Source organism: Micromys minutus (genome assembly GCF_963924665.1).
Source record: "Micromys minutus genome assembly, chromosome: 9".
NCBI classification, from domain to species: domain Eukaryota; kingdom Metazoa; phylum Chordata; class Mammalia; order Rodentia; family Muridae; genus Micromys; species Micromys minutus.
The window spans coordinates 31,031,707-31,052,116 of NC_137978.1; positions in this window are offsets into that span (position 1 = coordinate 31,031,707).

Below are 20,410 nucleotides of genomic sequence, written 5' to 3' on the forward strand. Positions count from 1 at the left end.
ATAAAATATCTGAATGACAAAATATTTCCTGAAGAAAAAAATCAAGAATGACCTCAGAAGATGGAAAGTCCTCCCATGCTCATGGATCAACAGGATTGACATAGTAAAAATTTTCCTCTTTCCTAAAGCAATATACAAATTTAATGCCATTCTTATCAAAATGCCAACTCAATTCTTCAAAGAGATAAAAACAGAAATTGTCAAATCCATCTGAAACTAAAAAAAAAAAAAAGAAGAAAGAAAAGAAACAGAATAGAAAAAACTATTCTCAAGAATAAAAGAAATTCTGGAGCTGTACTACAGAGAAATCATGATAAAAGCTGCATGGTACTGGTAAGTAGATCAATGGAATACAATTGAAGACCCAGAAATTAACCCACAAACCTATAGTCACTTTATCTTTCCCAAAGAAGCCAAAACCATGTAGTTTAAAAAAAAAAAGACTCCATTTTTAACAATAGTACTGGGTCAACTAGTGTTTGGAATTAGATAAATAGAAATTCATCCATTTTTATCTTCTTCTACAAAGCTCAAGGTCAAGTAGATCAAAGATCTCCACATAAAATCAGGCATGCTGAATCTAAAAGAAGAAAAAGTATGATTCTCAAACACAGTGGCACAGGGAAAAATATTCCTAAACAGAACACCAATGACTCAGCCTCTAAGATCAACTATTGACAAATTAGTCCTCATAAAATTGAAAAGGCAAAGAACACTATCAATAAGATGAAAATGAAAATCTACAGATTCAGAAAAGATCTTTATCAACCCTACATCAGATAAAGAGAGAATATCTAGTATATACAAAGAAACCAAGAAATTGGAATCCTGAGAACCCTATGAAAAATGGGGTATAGAGCTAATAATAAACTCTAAACTGAGGATTCTCCAATCACTAAGAAGCACCTAAGGGAATGTTCAACATCTTTAGTCATCAGGGAAATGCAAATTAAAAGGACCTTGAGATTTCATGCAATAGAAGTCACTATGGTTAAAATAAAAAACTCAGGTGATAGCACATCCTGAAAAGGGTGTGGAGATAGAGGAATATTCCTCTATAATTGGTGGGATTGCCAGCTGCTAAAACCATTTTGGAAAACAATCTGGTGGTTCCACAAAAAAAACTGAAAATAGTTTTATCTGAAGATATAACTATAGCATTGCTGGGCATATACCCAGAAGATGTTTCAACATTAAACAAGGAAACATGCTCCGCTATGTTTATAGCAGCCTTATTTATAATAACCAGAGATGGAAACAGTCCAGACATTCCTCAACAGAAGTATTGATACAGAAATCATGATACATTTCCACAATGGAGTCCTCCTCATCTATTAAAAACAATGACATTAACCGAGATATGGATGGAACTAGAAAGTATTGTCCTAATTGAGGTAACTCAGACACAAAAGAATACACATAGTATATAAGTGGATACTCCCCTGAAAGGTCAGAAAACCCACAATACAACCCACAAACAATATGACACTAAAGAAGGAATACCAAAGTGTGAATGCTTCAATCCAACATAGAAGTAGGAACAAAATAATCACAAAATTTAGAAAGGCAGAGGTATCTGGAAGGGAAAGAGGAAGGAAATGAAAATAAGAGAGAAGGGCAGAATAAGGTATTGGAAGGGACAGGAGCAAACCCCAGAGATTCAAAAAATTGAGTAAAAATTTGTACCAGTGGAGAATGAAGAACTGGGGTTGCCACTAGAACATTCCAGAAGCCATGAAAACATCTAGCTCCCAGGACACAATGGAGAGACAGTAACTGAAATACCTAACAAAGGGAAGATAGAATCTGTTGAGACCACTTCCAGTAGACAGAAGTGGTCCCCAGTTGAAGGATTGGACCACCTACCCATCTCACAAACTGAATTCCAAAATTATCCTTGTCTAAAGGAAAGACAAGTATAAAAAGAGCAGATACTGAACAAAAGGGCATCCAGAGGCCACCCCACCTAGCACTCAATCCCACCTGCAGACTCCAAACACTGATACTATTGCTGATGCCAAGAAGTACTTGAAGAAATGAGCCTGTTATAGCTTTTCCCTGAGAGGTTCTGCCAGCCCTTGACTAATACAGATGCAGATACTCATAGGCAACCATTGGATTGAACCCAGGTACTCCAATGGAAGATCTATTGGAAGGAGCTTAATAGGACTGCAAACACATAAGAAGAACAATATCAACTAACAAAATCATTTCAAGCTCCTGGGGTCTAAACCACCAACCAAAGAATATACATGAATGGATCCATGGCTCCAGCTATATTTGTAGCAAACGATGGCCTTGTCTAGCATCAGTGGGAAGAGATGCCCTTGATTCTATGAAGACTTGATGCTCTAGTGTAGGGTGATGCTGGAGTTATGAGGCAGGAGTGAGTGAGTGGGTGGAGAAGCTCACCCATAAAGGCAGAGGAACAACAGGATGGGAGTATTTAGAGGGAAAACCTGGAACACAGGTATCATTCGAAATATAAATGAATAAAATGATTAAATAAAAATACTCATGTGAAAAAGTTTAAAAATATGAAATTACAAGTACCAAATACAAAATATCAATCAGACCATTAAAAACTCATACAGCCCCTATAGTTATATAGATATGAAAAACAACTGATACTGATCCTCAGGAGCACAATGCTAATATTGTAGAAAAAAATCATTGCTAAATATACTCAAAATCAGAATGCTTGATGCTTTACTTGCAATAAAATTAGTCATTTACAAATAAATTATTAGGCTAAAAGATTGAGAGCTCAAAAATAACAGGTACACTGATTCTAGAGAAAACAATAATCACAAGAGAATAGATAATTTCTAATTACTACAATTCACAAAGACTTCTAGGGAATTGTAGCCTCTGTAAAAAAAGGCAAACCAGCCAATGGAGAGCCAGTCCAAGAAAGAAATATGAGTAAACCTCTTTCCAAGAAGAAATGAGCAGATGGACCTGTCAACTTGAGACCCCCACAACAAAAAAATACAAGCTATTTTCCTTTGGTCAGTCAGGAGGTAGCAAAAAGGCAAAAAATATCAAAATTAGATGTTTATGATCTTATACATTCTACAGAAGGAAGTACAGCTTTAGATCTGGCCACAGATATCTTTTCTACATTATATCCAAAAGTTAAATGTTAAAAGTTAACCAACAGTGTATGTGGTCCCTTACCTTCAGAGACTGTAGGAATAATCTTGAAGTGAAATAAACTAACTCCTCAAGAATTTATTATACATCCAGGTCTAGTTAAATATGAAAAACAAAAATAAATAAATAAAAATATAAATATGACATATATAAAAATACAAGTGAATACAGGAAATAGAATTACTCAACAAACTATTGTTATTTCCTTACATCAAAGACAACACTACTTCAAAAAAATAACAGTAGCTTTTGGGAGTACTGAAAAACTTTATATTTCTGACCTTCATTAATTAGTGATCACAAACCCAAATTAATGATACAAATACATGATGTTGACAAAGATTTAGTGGTTACAGGTGCTCATGTTAATATACTTTCCCAATGTCTTAAAATACAGATTGATGACTTCAAAATGATTATACACAATTTATAGAAATTGGGAAAATATCACAAATAAGACAAGGTGTCCAAAAAGTTACCTGTATAGGACTAAAAGGACAAGCAAAATGTTGAGACTTAATGTTGCTGAAATACCCATGAGCTTATGTGGAAGTGATCTTTTATAAAAAGAGAATACTTAAATTAATATTCCTATAATTTCAGAGACTAATTATCGAAATAAGATATTGCTATAGGTAATAGAGAGCAAACAAAAACTGTGCCAATGCTCAAAAAACTGAGACTGAGCTTCCAAATTTATAAAATGGGTTGCTGCTAACAGAACAACATCCTTGCCCCTGAAATAGTTATTAAACAATTTGACAAAATCTTTGGCCCATAATAAAAGAACAATATCAGACACTTGAACAGACACTTGATACAAATGCAGCTGGAAGCTCAACATATTAAAAAAAAGTCTAATAGCCCATAGAATTTGCATATATTTGGTATTTTAAAAAATCATAGAAGATAAGAAGAGATTTAAGACTTTTGGTATTTGGTGTCTAGAAAACTATTTATTTCATCTAGATTTTCTACTTTTGTTGAGTATAGTCTTTTATAGTAGCATCTGATGATTTTTTGAATTTCCTGTTTCTGTTGTTTTGTCTCTCTTTTCATTTCTGATTTTGCTAATATTAATATTGCCTTTGGAGGAATCATAGACAAAATGCTTTATAGTGAGGAGAGGGAACTTGTAAAGTCCACCTCTAGCAGAAAGACAAAGCATCAAGTGAAGGATGTGATTGCCATCACACAGTCCAAATTCTGGCCCATAGTTATTCCTCTCTGAAAGAACTGCAGTGACAAGAAAGGAGAAGATCCTGAGGAAATAAAGGTCCAGCAACAGGCCCAAAGGGAAATCCAGCTCAAGGCAAGGCCACAAGGCCTCACACTATTACTGAGGCTATAGTGTGCTCACCAAAAGGAAGTTATCATGACTGCCCTCTGAAAGACCCAATAAGCAGCTGAAAGAGTCAGATGCAAATATTTATACCCAACCAATGAACAGATGCTGCTGATCCCTGTGGTTGAATTGGGGGAAAACTGGAAGAAGCTGAGGAGGAGGGCAACTCTGTAGGAGGACCAGCAGTTTCAATTAACCTGGACCTTGAGATCTCTCAGACACTGGACCACAAACCAGGCAGTATACAGCAGCTGATATGAGGTTCCCAAGACATATTCAGCAAAAGACTGCCAGGTCTGGGTTCAGTCAGAGAAGATACACCTAACCCTCAAGAAACTGGAGGTTCCAGGAAGTAGAGAGATCTGGTGGGGTGGGGTGGGGAAAATCCTCATGGATACAGGGGAGTGGGGAAGTGGTATGGGATGGGGAAGAGTTGGAGGGTGGACCAGGAGGAGGATAAAATCTGGAGTGTAAAAAAGGAAAAAAATTAATACTTTTTTTAAAATAAAGAGATTTAAGAACAGTTAAGAAAATTCAAAGAATGGGCCCTTAATTGCCTAGACTTAAAAAAAAAAAAAACTTCGTTACTAAGATCATGGCTTATAATAATTATAAATGTAAAAGGTTGTTTTTTTATATTCCTATAAAAGAAATATAGTAAAAAGTTTACTTTCAGAGAACATACTTTAAATAATATTCATCTACCACAAAAATACCACTAAAATGGTACTTCCACAGGAATGTTAGGTGGTCCAGCTTTATATTAATATTTTGTAAAATAACCATTGAAAATTATTCATAAACAATTCTCTGTACCCATCCTTAGTCATTGTATAAATGACATTTTTTCGGGGGGAGGGTTATTTAGAAAGCACATTTAAAGTAAAAGAAAAAGTCGGCCATGCTGGAGGTTACATATTAAGCCAAAAAATTAGAAAGTGGAGTTTCAGTTACTTATTTTGGTTTTAGATTCTGACAACAAAAATTTTGTCCACAAAAGATACAGAAATATAGAGACCAATTACAAACTCTTAAAGACTTTCAAAAATTAATGAGAGATATTAATTGACTGAGGTCTAAAATTAGTATGAGTACATATAAATTAAGTAATTTGATTCAAACAATATAAGGAGATTCAAATATAAACAGTTCAAGATGTCTAACAACTAAAACAAAAATGACCTAACTTTCATAACACAAAGACTAGCAGCAACAAATGTAGATAAAATTGAACCTAAACTTGATTATATTGTGTTCATTTAGTTTTAACTCATCCTCTTACTGGGAATAGTTTACAAAGAGAAGATAATATTATAAAAATAGATTTTCCTAGTTTATAAACAAAGCAAAAACTTGAATACACATATAAAATCATTTTCTAAGTTGATTGTAAAGATAAAATACGACTAGTCTATTATCAGGAACAGATTGAGCCAAAATTATTATACCTATTACAGATGCTAAGATTTGTCATTATGGGTAATTAATGAAGATTAACAAAATACTTATTATGACTTCTTAGATGGAATTAATAATGAGTATCCCTAAACCAACATATACAGTTTATTAAAAGCTAATTAAATCATTTTCCATACAGTAAAAACTCACTGATTCCAGAGATACCAACACTTTATATTGCTACAAACAAGAAGTAAATGGCATGTTATAAGTCAAATAAACTAAACAAGGTGATCAAAAGTCCATATGCACAGGTTCAGAAATCAAAGTTATATACCATCCTTATGATGTCATTAGATTATCCTAAACCTCTTAAAATAATTACTGATATTTTATATACAAAAACTTGTTTTACATATAGAGACTACTATATTTATACCTTATAATTCAAAAATTAACTTTGTTATTTATACAGTTATATCACTTGATAAAAATAAAAATTATTTTATATGTTATTCATATTCAAACCATACAGCTTTGCCTACTCCACTAGCTCAAAAAATGACAATATTGACCAATTACTAATAAAAAATTTGTTAGAGGCTTCAAAATTGGGTGTAAAAACATATCAACAAGAAAGGTTTAAATTTTTTTACCACTTGACAACAATCTAAAAAACTAAAAATGTTTTATAGGCTCTCTATGTAACAAAACTATATTAGCTACTGACATCTGACAGATACTTTTCATTTTACAAAATCTAGAAAACAAAGATATATACAACATACTATTGACAATATTTTAATGAACAATGACTATAAGTTCTAGAAAAGCTAACTATATTATTAAACATTTATTATTAAAATAATAAAAATTATAGAAATACATACACAAATGTAAACTAACAATGCTTTTAGATATGTATTCAATAAGATAAAACAATTCTTTACATATTATAAAACATATTAGTGGAATACTACATAATTTCACAAGACAATTATTAAAAGTGCCAATTGTACCTTAAAAGAGATACTTATTAAACAAAAAGTAAGAATAAAGAACCCCAGAGAAAGTCTAAATAATATGTTGTTAACTCTCAGTATTCTTAATGTTAGTAAACAACAACAACACCTGAAACTCAGTTATCAAAACAACTGAGAAACCAAGCAAAACAATATATTATAAAGATGTGTTGACATGAAAATAATAATCTTATGATAGTTTTAAGAGAAAGATATGGTTATACTTATATATCTACAGGAAATAAAAATATAGTTATCAACAAAATTTATAAAAACAAGATTTGACCAAGAAAAATTTCTTATCACCTGAGAAAGAATTTTTCACAAAATAAATAGTCCAAATGATTCACAGACTGTCTCAGTTACTAATTTCTCTAAAAAACCAAAATATATAACAAATCAACTTCAAAAGTACTAGCCCAAGTCATTAATCATAAAGAGATAGACATTATATAGAGTATATAGACAATACATAGACCAGACAAATATAGAAACTAGACAATAAATACAAAAACTAACTTTTTAAAAAATTAACCATCATTTTCTATGGCTCCCCAATGAAAATTATTTCCCCCAATTCATCAACAAACAAATATATATGAAAAAATTATAAAGAGTACACAACAGAATCAAAGAGTACAAAGCTGTTACATGGTAGAGAGTTGAGGATAGAGGGCAATGGAGTTATATGTATTGCTATCCATCTTTTTGCCTGAATTTTAGAGTCGGGCTTGTTTGGCTTGGGGAAAGAGGAACAGAAATTGTTCTTTTGCTTTGGTGATAGGTGGTGGTGTACATGGAGGGTGGAGGAGGGTAGCATGTCATTTATTTTTATAATGGAGTACTACAGAGTCTGCAGTTTGGGGTGAGAGGAAAGGGGTGGGTTGGGCTAAGTTCTTGTGTAGAGGTTTTTTATGTGTTTATAAAAGGCTAAGGGTGCTTTCCAGCTATGTCCTTCAGAAGATGAATGGATACAAAAATTGTGGTACATATACACAATAGAATACTACTCAGCCACCAGAAACAATGACTTGACCAAATTCTTAAGAAAATGGCTGCATCTAGAGAATATCATTCTGAGTGAGATAACCCAGTCACAAAAGAACAGACATAATATGCAGTCACTGATAATGGGATGCTTACCCCAGAGGCTCGCACTGTCCCAGAAACAACTCACAGACTGTATGAAGTTCAAGAAATAAAGAAAAGAAAACAAAACAAAACAAAAAAATCTCTATACAACAAGAAAACTTTGACTATTTCCATGTTACATTTTGTTTTACATGTACTTTATGCTCAATGTAACTATTAAGTTTTCAGTGCATACTATCAAACCTTTAAAAAAATCAAGTACTGACTAAAAAATATATTCATACAGTTTTATGTAAAAATTATTTTAAAATCTGAAAAAAAGTACTGACAAAAATATATTGTATAATTTTATGCAAACAATGCTTAAAATCTGTACATTTATCTTTGTTTTGTAAAATAAAGTTGTTTAAAAAAAAAGGCTAAGGGTGTGTTCAGAGTTTTATTTCTCATATTAGTTAAGTGCTATGAGACCTTGATAAATGTGGTCTTTAGGGCTTTGATCCTCAGACTTGCCTGGTTCAGGGATGAAGCACTATTTGCCAATCATGTTCAAGTGGTCCTATACACTGAAGGATTGCAAAATTAGAAAAAAATTAGAAAAATTGAGGATGGATTCTTTTCATTCATATGTGTGTGTGCGTGTTTGTGTTTGTTTGTGTCTGTGTGTGTTTGACAGAGAGAGACAGAAGGAGGGAGAGAGAGAGAGAGAGAGAGAGAGAGAGAGAGAGAGAGAGAGAGAGAGGAAGGAGAAGGAGAAAGAAGAGAGGAAGAGATTACCAATAATAGGAAAGAAAAGAAACAACTTTTCCAATGAAAAGGTTTCTGTGTTTGGCTGCAAATAATTCCTTAGAGGCCCAAAATAGTAATTCTTTCAGCTGATTTAAAAACTTTCAGTCATAATGGTGACTTTTCAATTTATGTTATGAGAAGAAGTTAGATAGGGGTCTTTGCCAATTATAACCATTACAGGCTGTTGAGTTTCAGACAGAGGTTTAGGGACCTTCTGAACAGACCAAAGAGTGGCTCTGGCCAGAAGGCATCAGCTGTCCTTTCAGTTTATCTGAATCCACACCCTAGTGCCAAGCAAAACCAATGTAGAAAAGAGACAGTTTGCTTGCCCTCAGAATACTAGAGAGCACTCACCCTTCCTTGTTCCAAACAGATGTTATGTTGGACTCACCTGGGTGCCACCTGTACACTGGCTAATGAATCCAGGGAAAGTCTGGAACAGGTGAAGTCTGCATTCTACCTCTTCTCTCTTGGGCCTCAGATGTTACTGTACAGCAGAACAATGAAGATTAAATGAAGTCCAAGACCGATAGGGTTCAAAAGGCTGTCATGTGACCAGAAATGGCATAAGTGTTACAGCTGTTCCAAAAGGAATAAACATGTTTAGGTGGCCAGTGCATGGCAGATAGCTTGGGTCTCAGTTTCCAAAGTGACTGTAGTTTCAGCAGTGGTAGCCATGTTGATTGCCAATACTCTTACGTGAGCCTCTGTAAATGACTGGAGCCTGGTCAGGCAGGAGTGGCCAAAGGCTAAACAAGGAGTACATTGGATGAAGAAAGCCTTCAATTGTGGGAAACTTATACCATAATGAGTAGCAAAACCAATAGCTTTTAAATAGAACCTCAGACACTTATCAAGCATTTTGGAGCAGACTGAGCAACACACAGCTAAGTTCCTAAGTCTGTGCACTGAAAGCGTATGGGAAACCAGCATACACAAGCCTGCAACAATGATGCATGGGCTTGGCCTGGAATGTGGGCTGAAAAAACGTGGCCCAGACCAGATTGACAAAGTGCATGCCAGCCTAAGCATAGGTACCAAAGCGCAGAAGCCACTGCTTTTATGGTCGGCTATTGGACTGACATGAGGAGGTTTGAGCCAACAGACAGTGCAATTAGCTACCTTGGGTGGAGTCAACCCCTGGAGTGTCCTAAGGAGAACAGTAGGCAGAAAAAGAGATTAGAAAGAGGGAAACCAAACCCAACACAACTTCTGACAAAGTACAAAAGCTTAAAAAGATATTTTCTATTATTATTATTATTATCATTATTACCATTATTATTACCATTATCACTATTATTATTATTGTTATTATTACAATTATTATCATTATTATTATAATTATTACTTTTTTTTTTTTTTTACAGTCCAATCATTATCCTTCTCCTGGTCCAACCTTTGACAGTTCCTCAGGTCATTCCTCCTCCCCCTTCTCTAAGAAGATGTCCACCCACCCCATTCCCAACCCAGAAGACCTCCTCAATCCCTGGGGCCTCAAGTCTTTCGAGGGTTAGATATATATTCTCTCATTGAGACCAGACAAAGCAGTCTTTTTCTGTATATGTGTCAGGAGCTTAATTTTAGCTAGTGTATGCTTTCTGTTTGATGGCTCAGTGTCTGAGAGATCTTGGAGCTCCCGGCTAGTTTACACTGCTGGTCTTTCTATGGTGTCACCTTCTTCCTCAGCTTCTTCCAGCTTTTTCCTAAATCAATCACAAGGGTTCCAGGCTTATGTCCATGGGTTGGGTGTAAATATCTGCATCTGTCTCATTCAGATGCTTGCTGAGTCTTTCAGAAGGCAGTCATCATAAGTCCTTTTTTTGTGAGCACTTCATAGCCTCAGTAATACTGTCAGGCCTTGAGGCCTCCCCTTGAACTGGATCCTAAGTTGGGACAACTGGACAACCTTTCCCTCAGGTTTTTCTCTATTTTTAACCCTGCAGTTCTATTAGACAGGATTAATAATGGGTTAGAGTTTTTGACTGTGAGATGGCAACCCCATCTCTCACTTGATGCCCCGGTATTTCTATTGGAGGTGGACGTTACAAGTTATATCTTCCTACTGTAGGACATTTCATCTAGGGTACATTTCTTTGAGTCCTGAGAGTCTCTCACCTTCCAGGTCTCTGGTGGGTCCAGCTACTTCCAACCTACTGAGGTTGCCTGTTTCCATGTTTTTTTTTCTGGCCCTCAGGGACTCACTCATGATCACTTTTCAATACCTGATCATGTTCCTCTTTTCCCCACCCTCTCCTTCTAACAACCAAGTCCCTCAGTCATTTGCCATCCACGATTGCTTTCTTCTTCCTCCTGAATGGTATTGACGTATCCTCATTTGGACCTTTTGGCTTGTTAATCTTCTTGAGTTCTGTGGATTATATCCTGGAATTCTATGCATATATGTGCTTTTCATGTCTTTGGGGTTTGAGTTACCTCACTAAGCATGATATTTTCTACTTCTACCTATTTGCATGCAAAACACATGATATCCTCTTTCTTAATAGCTGAATAGTATTCCATTGTGTAAATGAACCACATTTTCTGTATCCAATTTTCCATTGTAGGACATCTGAGCAGCTTCAGGCTATTGCAAATAAAACCACTATAAACACATTGGTACATGTTCCCCTGTGTCATGGTGGGATACCCAAGAGTGGTACAGCTGAGTCCTCAAGTAAGTTTATTCCAGTTTACTGAGGAACCTCCAAATTGATTTCCAGAGTATTTTTACAGTTTTTCAATTCCTCCTGTAATGGATGAGCATTACTCTCTATCCACCTTCTTGCCAACACATGTTGTCACTTGAGGTTTTGACCTTATCCAATATGGTTTGTGTAAGGTGGAATATTTGTGTAAGGATCATATTGATTTTCATTTACATAATCCCTGAGGCCTCTCCTACCTCAGCACCTTTGGTATTCCCCTACACTGAGAAAATAACTCTAGCTGGACCAAAGAGCTCTTATCCCATTGTTGCCAGAGAATTCTGTATATGAATCTGGTCCATGGGTCTCTCCATGAAAACTGATTAGTTTGTGTTTTAGTCCCTGGGATCTGTGGTATGTTTGGTTAGTTGATAATTTTGTTCTTTCCATTGGTTTGTATATCCTTTAAGTTCCTTCAGTCCTTTTTCTACCTCCTTCATTGAGGTTCCCATGTTTAGTATGATCGTTAGCTGCAAGCATTCTCTAGAGTATCAATATGACTCTGGGAGAGCCTTTTAGGAAGCATTTATATCAGAATCCAGATAGGAGCCACTACTTGGCATCAGCAATAGTGTGTGGGTTTAGTGGCTTCATATGTAAATTTTATATAAATAAACCCAGTTAATATTTTATCTTTTTTCCTAGCAACTATGGTAAATTGTTAGCTTCCCTTGTATGAACTTTGGTTTTTGGTTTTACAACATCTTGGAATGAGTTGTAAGTTGCAAAATGCCTGTTTTCTATTTCATAGGCAATTAACTGGTGACATTTGGAGTCTGGCAAAGTTTTAATTATCCAAAGTGACCTAATTGTAGACCCATTATGAAATAGATTAACTAATACTGATATAATTTTAGGGATTCTTATAGGATCATCATTAAGACTTGAGAAGTAAATTATTTGTTTATATAGAATCATTTCAATACACTACATTTTAATTGTTTTGCAGAGATCTGAACAAAAGTGTGAATTAATCATTAGGTATTAACCTAATGATTGTTATATATGCTTACAAATAACAGGAAACACATATTAATAGCAGGAATCTCTCCTAAAATGATTTTCTTCAGGGCTTTGTCCATGAGAGCAAATTTGTTGTGGATAATTTATTAATGCAATGCAAACTCTTCTCAGGAAAATTTCAAGCTAGTTATTAACAAGTCCTAAAAAAGCTCCTGACAACAGACGTCTTTTCATAGACAAGAGAATCATCATTAGCTGATTTTTAAGCACTTCACATTCCATGCATGCAAAAATCTACCCATAATGCTACCTTTAAAAATTTATGCATTTTCAAAGAAAAAAGGCCAGCCACAACACCTAGTTTACAGCTTCATAGACAAGCTTGACCAGAACATAGACTCCATTACAGTCTTGATTCCCTCTAGTGATAGATAACCAACGTAGTAAGGATTGTCTAACCAAGCTGTAGAACTCTGGACTTGTTAACTGGTTAGCAGGGAGATAAATGCATTGTGGTGCAGGAATAATATTATTTCTATGTCAATAAACCTTGAGTGTTGAAACAAAACATACAAATGCTCAAAGATGTACATCAAAGACATTGGGCATGTTTGGCAACCAAAACACCTACACATGGTCTTAAATCCTCTGGTAGCTTAGCTTGTTTCCCTTGTTGGCCCCACACTGGACATTTGGACCCTATTTCTCTTAGCTCCATGCATCATTCAATTTCTAAAAGAGCATATATGTAGCATTGTAAAAAAATCACTGAAAAACAGGTTCTAACAATTCCCAACATAGAGGGTGTTAACTATTTTTTTTTGTGACACACTTTTTTTGGTTTTATTTATTTATTTATTTATTTATTTATTTATTTATTTATTTATTTATTTATTAGATTATAGATCCTTTTATTGAAAATAAAACATTCAACAAGCAAGGCAAGCTTTCTTAGAGGTTGGGAGGCATAAACCAATTGTACAGGAGGCACATAGTACATACTACTTGGTTTTGACTGTCACCTTTCTCTAAGTTATTTATTTTATTTACTATTTTCTATTTTTAACTTATCTACATTAGTTTTTTAAAAGCAAAATGGAGTTTATTCTGCTACCTCAGTCCCTCTTACCAAAATACTCAGATACAAATATAATAAATCTTTTAAAATAAGATAAATAAAACAAAAAAATAATCAACAATCACCTTATATGTTGCTGTATCCAGGGCCTTCCATGCCCATGCAAGGCAAGCAATTTACTACTGTGCTACAGCCCCATATCTAATAATTAAATTTAATATCTCATCATCCAGTTTTTCTTGAACTTCACACATTCTGTGAGTTGTTTCTGGGGTGAGGGTGTTAAATATTATGACACTTACACTTTATAAAAACAAAAGGGAGGAGATGTGAGGTCAGAAAGCTATGTGACTGGGAGATTTGTTCTAGGTGAAAAGTTAGGTCAATACTTGTTCAAACCTCAAAACTCATCTTTTGAGGCCAACAGGTTTTGTATTGTTTTCTTCTTGCTTTGAATCTACATGTCCCATCAAAGGTCTTTATGACCACCTAAATCTTCCTTCCTTGACACAGGCATATATCCTGATAGGTTAGAGATTAAATCTCTGTCCTTCTAAGAACATGTACATCCAGCACTTGAAATTATTCTTCATGTAAATTTCCCAGCTTTTTGGATGCACACTTATTCAAAAAATTTCTTCATACACCCAAGGTTTATACCACCCTTTTCCCTTTACCCCAAAATAAAGAGAGCTGTTTTACTGAAAACTGTTTTTGGAGAAAAGGTTTTGTGGTGTGGGCACCACAAACAGCTACTCTGAATAGGGCTAAGGCCTGGTACAGTTTGAAAGAAAGACACAACACAATTAGTCTTGTTACCAGAAATGCTTTACTCTATCTCCAACTACAAGTGTAACTGGCTTCATCTCCAGATATATAACTTATAAAGCAGTTACCAAGGCAGTATGCAAATTCCCTAGCTCCTGGGCGGAGGCATCACCCCCTGGGGTGAAGGCTATAACCTGAGGTAACAAAAAGCAGGAAGAGGAACAGGTATGGAGTAGGCTTGTGACTAGGCATTAGTATTACAAAAGAAGGTGTTTTCTCCCAAAGTCAAAATATGCAAGCAGACAGTTCAGCTAGCCCTTAGCAGATGGGGGTTAGGCATAACTTCCAACATTTCCCCCAAAATTATTTTTTAAAGTTAGGGCATGTATTTGGTACCCACAGATGTCAGCCTTTATCTTACCCATTTTTGATAAGACCACACAACCCCCATGGACTCTCTGTCTTAAATCAACAAGCACCCCTGTGGGTTTTCTGGTCACCTAATGTATTCATGCTCCATTGAGCTCAAGCTATAGAGTTGCTTACTGCTTGCTAGTTTGTCAGCTGACAGCTTGGCTCTGGGCTTGTCTTTTGCCCAAGTGACATAAGGGATGGTACACATCAAGACTGTTTTAAGGGCTAATATGCCCAAGGCTGAAACTAGCCCAGTTTTATGAGCCTCTTGAACCACAAGTTATTCCTATAACAGTACTGAGTGAATTCAAATGTAACATTCCAAATTGAATATATATCCAACCAAATGAATGATTCCAAATTAACTTCAATGGAGAAGGACTTAGCTACTTCTCTTGAAAATTTCAACAAGCAGCTGTGGCAATAAGGTGGGAAGGGACAATCTCAAAAAAAAAAAAAATGCAGCTATAAAGTCAGCTGCTGAAACAGCACTAAAAATGACTGCAGTCAAACTCCTCCTGGTGCAGGCAAGAATGAATTGATTCTGTCCAGTATGCTCCTCAGGCCTGGGTGCAGATTCTGGGATCCTCCTCACCACTGCAAGGTCTTCACTCTCCCAGAAACTTCTTAGAAGACATTCCTGTTGAGTATAATTGATACTATCCTCTTCGTTAATATCAATACTACTACTCCATGGGTTTCACAGGATGAACACATTGCTCAGGAACCCAGACAGGTGATTCCTGAGGAAAAACACAATCAGGGTCTCAGTCCCTATTCGAAATACGATCTGATGTTACCAAAAGTGGGAGGCAATATCTTTCCATTTCCTGCTGCCCCAGGCAAGCTCTACAATGTCAGTCAGCCACAGAGAGGCATTCTGAATTTACAGTTAAAAATTTCAAAATATATAAAATTAAGGATAAATGTGCATGAGTAGAGACCCTTACTCAAATCTCAGGAGAGGCGTGCACCCAGCGAGGCACCGAGACCAGACTTGCTGCAATTGCACGAGGAAGTTTATTGAAAGTGAAACAGAGTGAGATCTCAGGCCAGCATGCTGGGGTCGAGACTCATACACCACACAGGGGTAGAGGAGTTCGACCCCAGCCTGAACTTGTAACTGGCTTATAAAGGCAAAAACCACAAAAGAGGGGGATGACAGGGGGAATGAGGAAATTCAAAGGGGACAATGAGGAAGTTCAAAGGGGAAGAATCATACAAACAACACATGAGAAAAGAAGTATATTGGTCAGAGACCCTGATATCCTTCCTAAGGAACCCAAAAGCAGACAGGTCATTTCTCCAGTGCAAGCCAGAGAGTCAAGACATCTCCTGACCTCCTGTCCCCCTAGAAGAACTATGGAACAGTTTATGTTCTTTTTCCTTCTCTTTCACCATACCATCCCAGACAAGAGAGATGACTGTTTTTCTGAGACCCATTTTCTCTCTCTCTTGTTCAATTAAACTACCTCTAATCTGTTCAAAAACACCTATGAGAAATATCTTCACTCCTCTAAATCTTTAGTATAGCACATACACAAAAACATTTTACCATTACCTCTTTTATGCTTTTTTGCTTAAGCAAAAACCACTAGTTGATCCACCAACTGTGCATTTCATTTCCAATACACCCCAATCTCTGTACTTGCTGGCCAGCTTCTTCAATGAGGTGAACACTTCAGGATGTTCCTTCTTTCCCAGATCTTGGCAAGGACCTCCATTTGTGGTGCCCACACCAGGAAGTGTTACTCTGAATCGGCCGAAGGCCTGGTAGGGTATAAAAAAAAAGACACAACTCAATTAGTCTTGTTACCAAAAATGCTTTACTCCATCTCCAACTATAACTGTAACTGGCTCCAACTCTAGATATATAGCAGTTACCAAGGCAGTATGTAAATTCCCTAATTGCTGGGTGGAGGTGTCACTCCCTGGGGTGAAGGCTAACAAAAAACAGGAAGGTAGCAAAAAACAGAAAGAGGAACTGGTATGAAGCAGCCTTGTGACTGGGCATTAGTATTACAATGGAAGGTGTATTCTCCCAAAATCAAGGCAATCTAGCAGATAGTTCAGCTAACCCTTAACATATGGGGCTTGGGCATAACTTCCAACACTGTCTTTCCTGTATCCAATACCAACTGAAATCTTGCCTAATCCAAATGTCCCAGCTAAACTTCACCCCTTCTTGTCAAGCACTGTGTACAGTGTTCCTGGATAACTCAAAAAGACAAGCAGTTAAAATAGGACATTATAATATGAAGCACAGTACAGCTCTATGTCATACACACTCATAGAAGAATCACTTGTAGAACCATCTAATTGTAACATAAAGAAAATATTAATTATTTTTTATTAGGTAAAATTATTTTTAAAGGTAAAACAGACAGGAATTGACTAAATAATACTCTGCAAACTTTAAATTTTCTGAATGTGAATGAGAAAGAAACAGGGGAAACTGATAGACATTGGGCTATATCAAAAAACTTCAGACTCAAACCAACCTATAAACAAAGTATTAACATCAGAATGGAGGCCAATAAAACTTTGTGTAGGGAAGTTGATCTGTTTATATTACCATAAGAAATGAAAACATGTGAATACCATCAAAGCAAAGATTAAAATTTGGCTAAAGATGTCTGAAAACCTTGTCCACTGACCCTAAAATTGCTTATTTCCTTGAAAATGACTCTGCTTATTATTTTTCAATATTTATAGCACAATTAATGACTTAAAGCAGAAGGGGAGAAATGTAGTACATATTTTGAGATTTTGGTTCCTCTTAAAAACTATATAAATATTATATAGCTGTGGTTTTGTTTTCATGGCAGGTATGGGGATTCAAATTGAAACTTCTGCTTCAGATGGTCCAGAGTAGCTCATATATTATGCATCTTTTTCTAGCAGGGGCCTGAGTTTGCCAGCTGCAGATAATTTTTGTGAAAATAGAACATCAGAAATTCTGGAACCTTTACAGAGGGTATGTCAATGCTAGGGACAATGGTTCGAAAATTGTTTGCAGATTTTTTAATAGGAGTACTCAAAGAAGAAACAAGAAGAAAATAGACTAGATTCAGGAACATCATTCCTTTTTTGTCTTTTTTATTTTTTATTTGTTGTTTTATTTATTTACATTTCAAAAATTATACCCATTCTCAGTATCTCCTCTGTAAGCTTTCAATCCCATTCCCCTTGCATCTGCAAGGGAATTTCCCTGTCTACCCATTCCTGCCTCACTGTCCTAGCCTTTTCCTATGCTGGAATATTGAGCCCTCATAGGACCAAGGGCCTTTCCTCCCATTGATATCCGACAAGGCTATCTTCTGCTACATATGCAGCTGGAACTATCAGTCCCTCTATGTGTATTATCTTAGTTGATGATTTGTTCTCTGGGGGGTCTGGGGTGTCCGATTGGTTGATATTGTTCTTCCTATGAAATTTCAAACCCTATTTGTCTTCTTCATTGCTTCTCCCACTTCCTTCAATGGGGTCCCTGTGCTAAGCCAGATGGCTGACTGTGACCATACACATCTTTATTGGTCAGGCTCTGGTAGAGCCTCTCAGAGACCAGCTCAGCTATACCAGGCTCCTGTCACCAAGCACTTTCTGGCATCAAGAATAGTGTTTGGGTTTGGTAAATGCAAATAAAATGTATCCCTAGGCAGAGAAGTCTCTGCATGTCTTTTCCTTCAGTCTCTGCTCTAGTCTTTGTTTTTGTATTCCATTTAGGCAGGAGAAAGTGTGGCTTAATATTTTTAGATGGGTTGGTGGCATTCTCCTTCAACTCATGTTCATGCCTAAACACTGGGTATGTTCTCTACGAGTTCTATGTCTCCTTTGCTGGGCATTCAGTCGATTTCATCCTCTTTGAGTCCAGGGAAATTCTTGATTCCCTGGCATTTGGGACTTTTAAATGGCTACCTACAACTCTTCATTTCCTACTGATACACACCTTCGTTCAATTTCTTGATCCTCTGCATATCCCCACCTCCTCCCACACCTAATCCTACCCCTTGTTTTCCTTTCTTCTCCCTTCTTACTCACAGATGCCTCTCTTGCTCTACCTCCTATAATTATTTTGTTCCCCCTCTAATTAATACTGAAGTGTTTATACTTTGGTCTTCCTTCTTCTTGGTCTATGAATTGTATTGTGGATATTCTGAGCTATTTCTTTTATTTTTTCTCTTTGTCATTTTTTTTCTCTTCTACATAGCGTTAGGGTGTTGAAGTGTAGCAGGAAGTATGGGGTCACCCCTACATAAGTGCCAGGGCCACCACAGCTCCAAAACTATCTCCTGCAGAAGAACCTAATTGAAGAATGCTTGAGACCAACAATTGCTAGATCAAAAAATGTCAGCCAATTGGGGACTGCTTAGAATTGAAAAGGAACACATACTAAGAAACTGAAAAAAATCATCAACTCATCAGATCAGATATTACTACTAAAGTTCCAGGATTTTCCCCATTTTGAGATCATTTATTACCTTAGAAAATATGAAGTAGTGTATTTGATCCAGATTTATATTTGGTATATGGTATCTGTCTGGAAAATAATTCATATCATCTAGAATTTTCAGTTTTGTTGACAATAGGCTTTTGTAGTATGATGTGATGATGTTTTGAATTTTCTCAGTTTTTTTTGTCATGTGTCCCTTTTCATTTCTGCTTTCTTTAATTTGGATACTTCATCTGTGTGGTTTACTTAGTTTGGCTAAGGGTTTAATCTATCTTGATGATTATATCAAATAACCAGCTATTAGTTTTGCCGATTCTTTGTTTAGTTCTCTTTGTTTTTAATAGGTTGATTTCAACCCTGAATTTGATTATTTTATGCCATCAATGCCTATTGTGTATTTTTACTTCTTTTTGCTCTAGAATTTTCAGATATGCTGTTAAGTTGATAATGTAGGATTTCTCAATTTTTTTACGAGGAAACTCTATACTATGAGTTTTTGTCTTAGCAATGCTTTCACTGTGTCATATGAGTATATGTATATGATGCCTTCATTTTCATTAAATTCTAAAAAGTCTGTAATTTTTTTTATTTACTCCATGACTAAGTTGTCATTGAGTACAGAGTTGTTCAGATTCCATCTGTATGTCAGCTTTCTGGTTTTTGTTTGTTTTTGTTGCTGTTGTTATTGAAAACCTGCCTTAATCCTTGATGATCTAATAGAATGCATGAGGTTAATTCAATTCCTTGTATCTATTGATGCTTGTTTTGTGTCCAATTCTATGATCAGTTTTTGAGAATGTATCATGAGGTACTGAGAAGATAGTGTATTTTTTTTAGGGTGAAAATATTGTGTAGATAACTGTTAAATTCCCTTGGTTTATGGCTTCTGTTAGTTTCACTGTGTATTTGTTTAGTTTCTATTTCTATGATCTCTCTATTGGTGATAGTGGTGTGTTGAATTTTCTCACTATTATTGTGCAAACACGATGTTTATTTAGAGATTAAGTGACATTTTTTATGTGAGTACTCTTCCTTTAGGCGTCTAGATGTTCACAATTGAGAGTACATTTTTGGTGGATTTTTTTCTTTGAGGAATAGGGCATGTCATTTCTCATCTCTTTTGATAGCTTTTGGTGGAATGTCTATTTTATTGGATATTAAAATGGCTACTCTGTTTTGTTTCTTAAGATGATTTTCTTGAAAAAATATTTTTTCACCATTTTACTC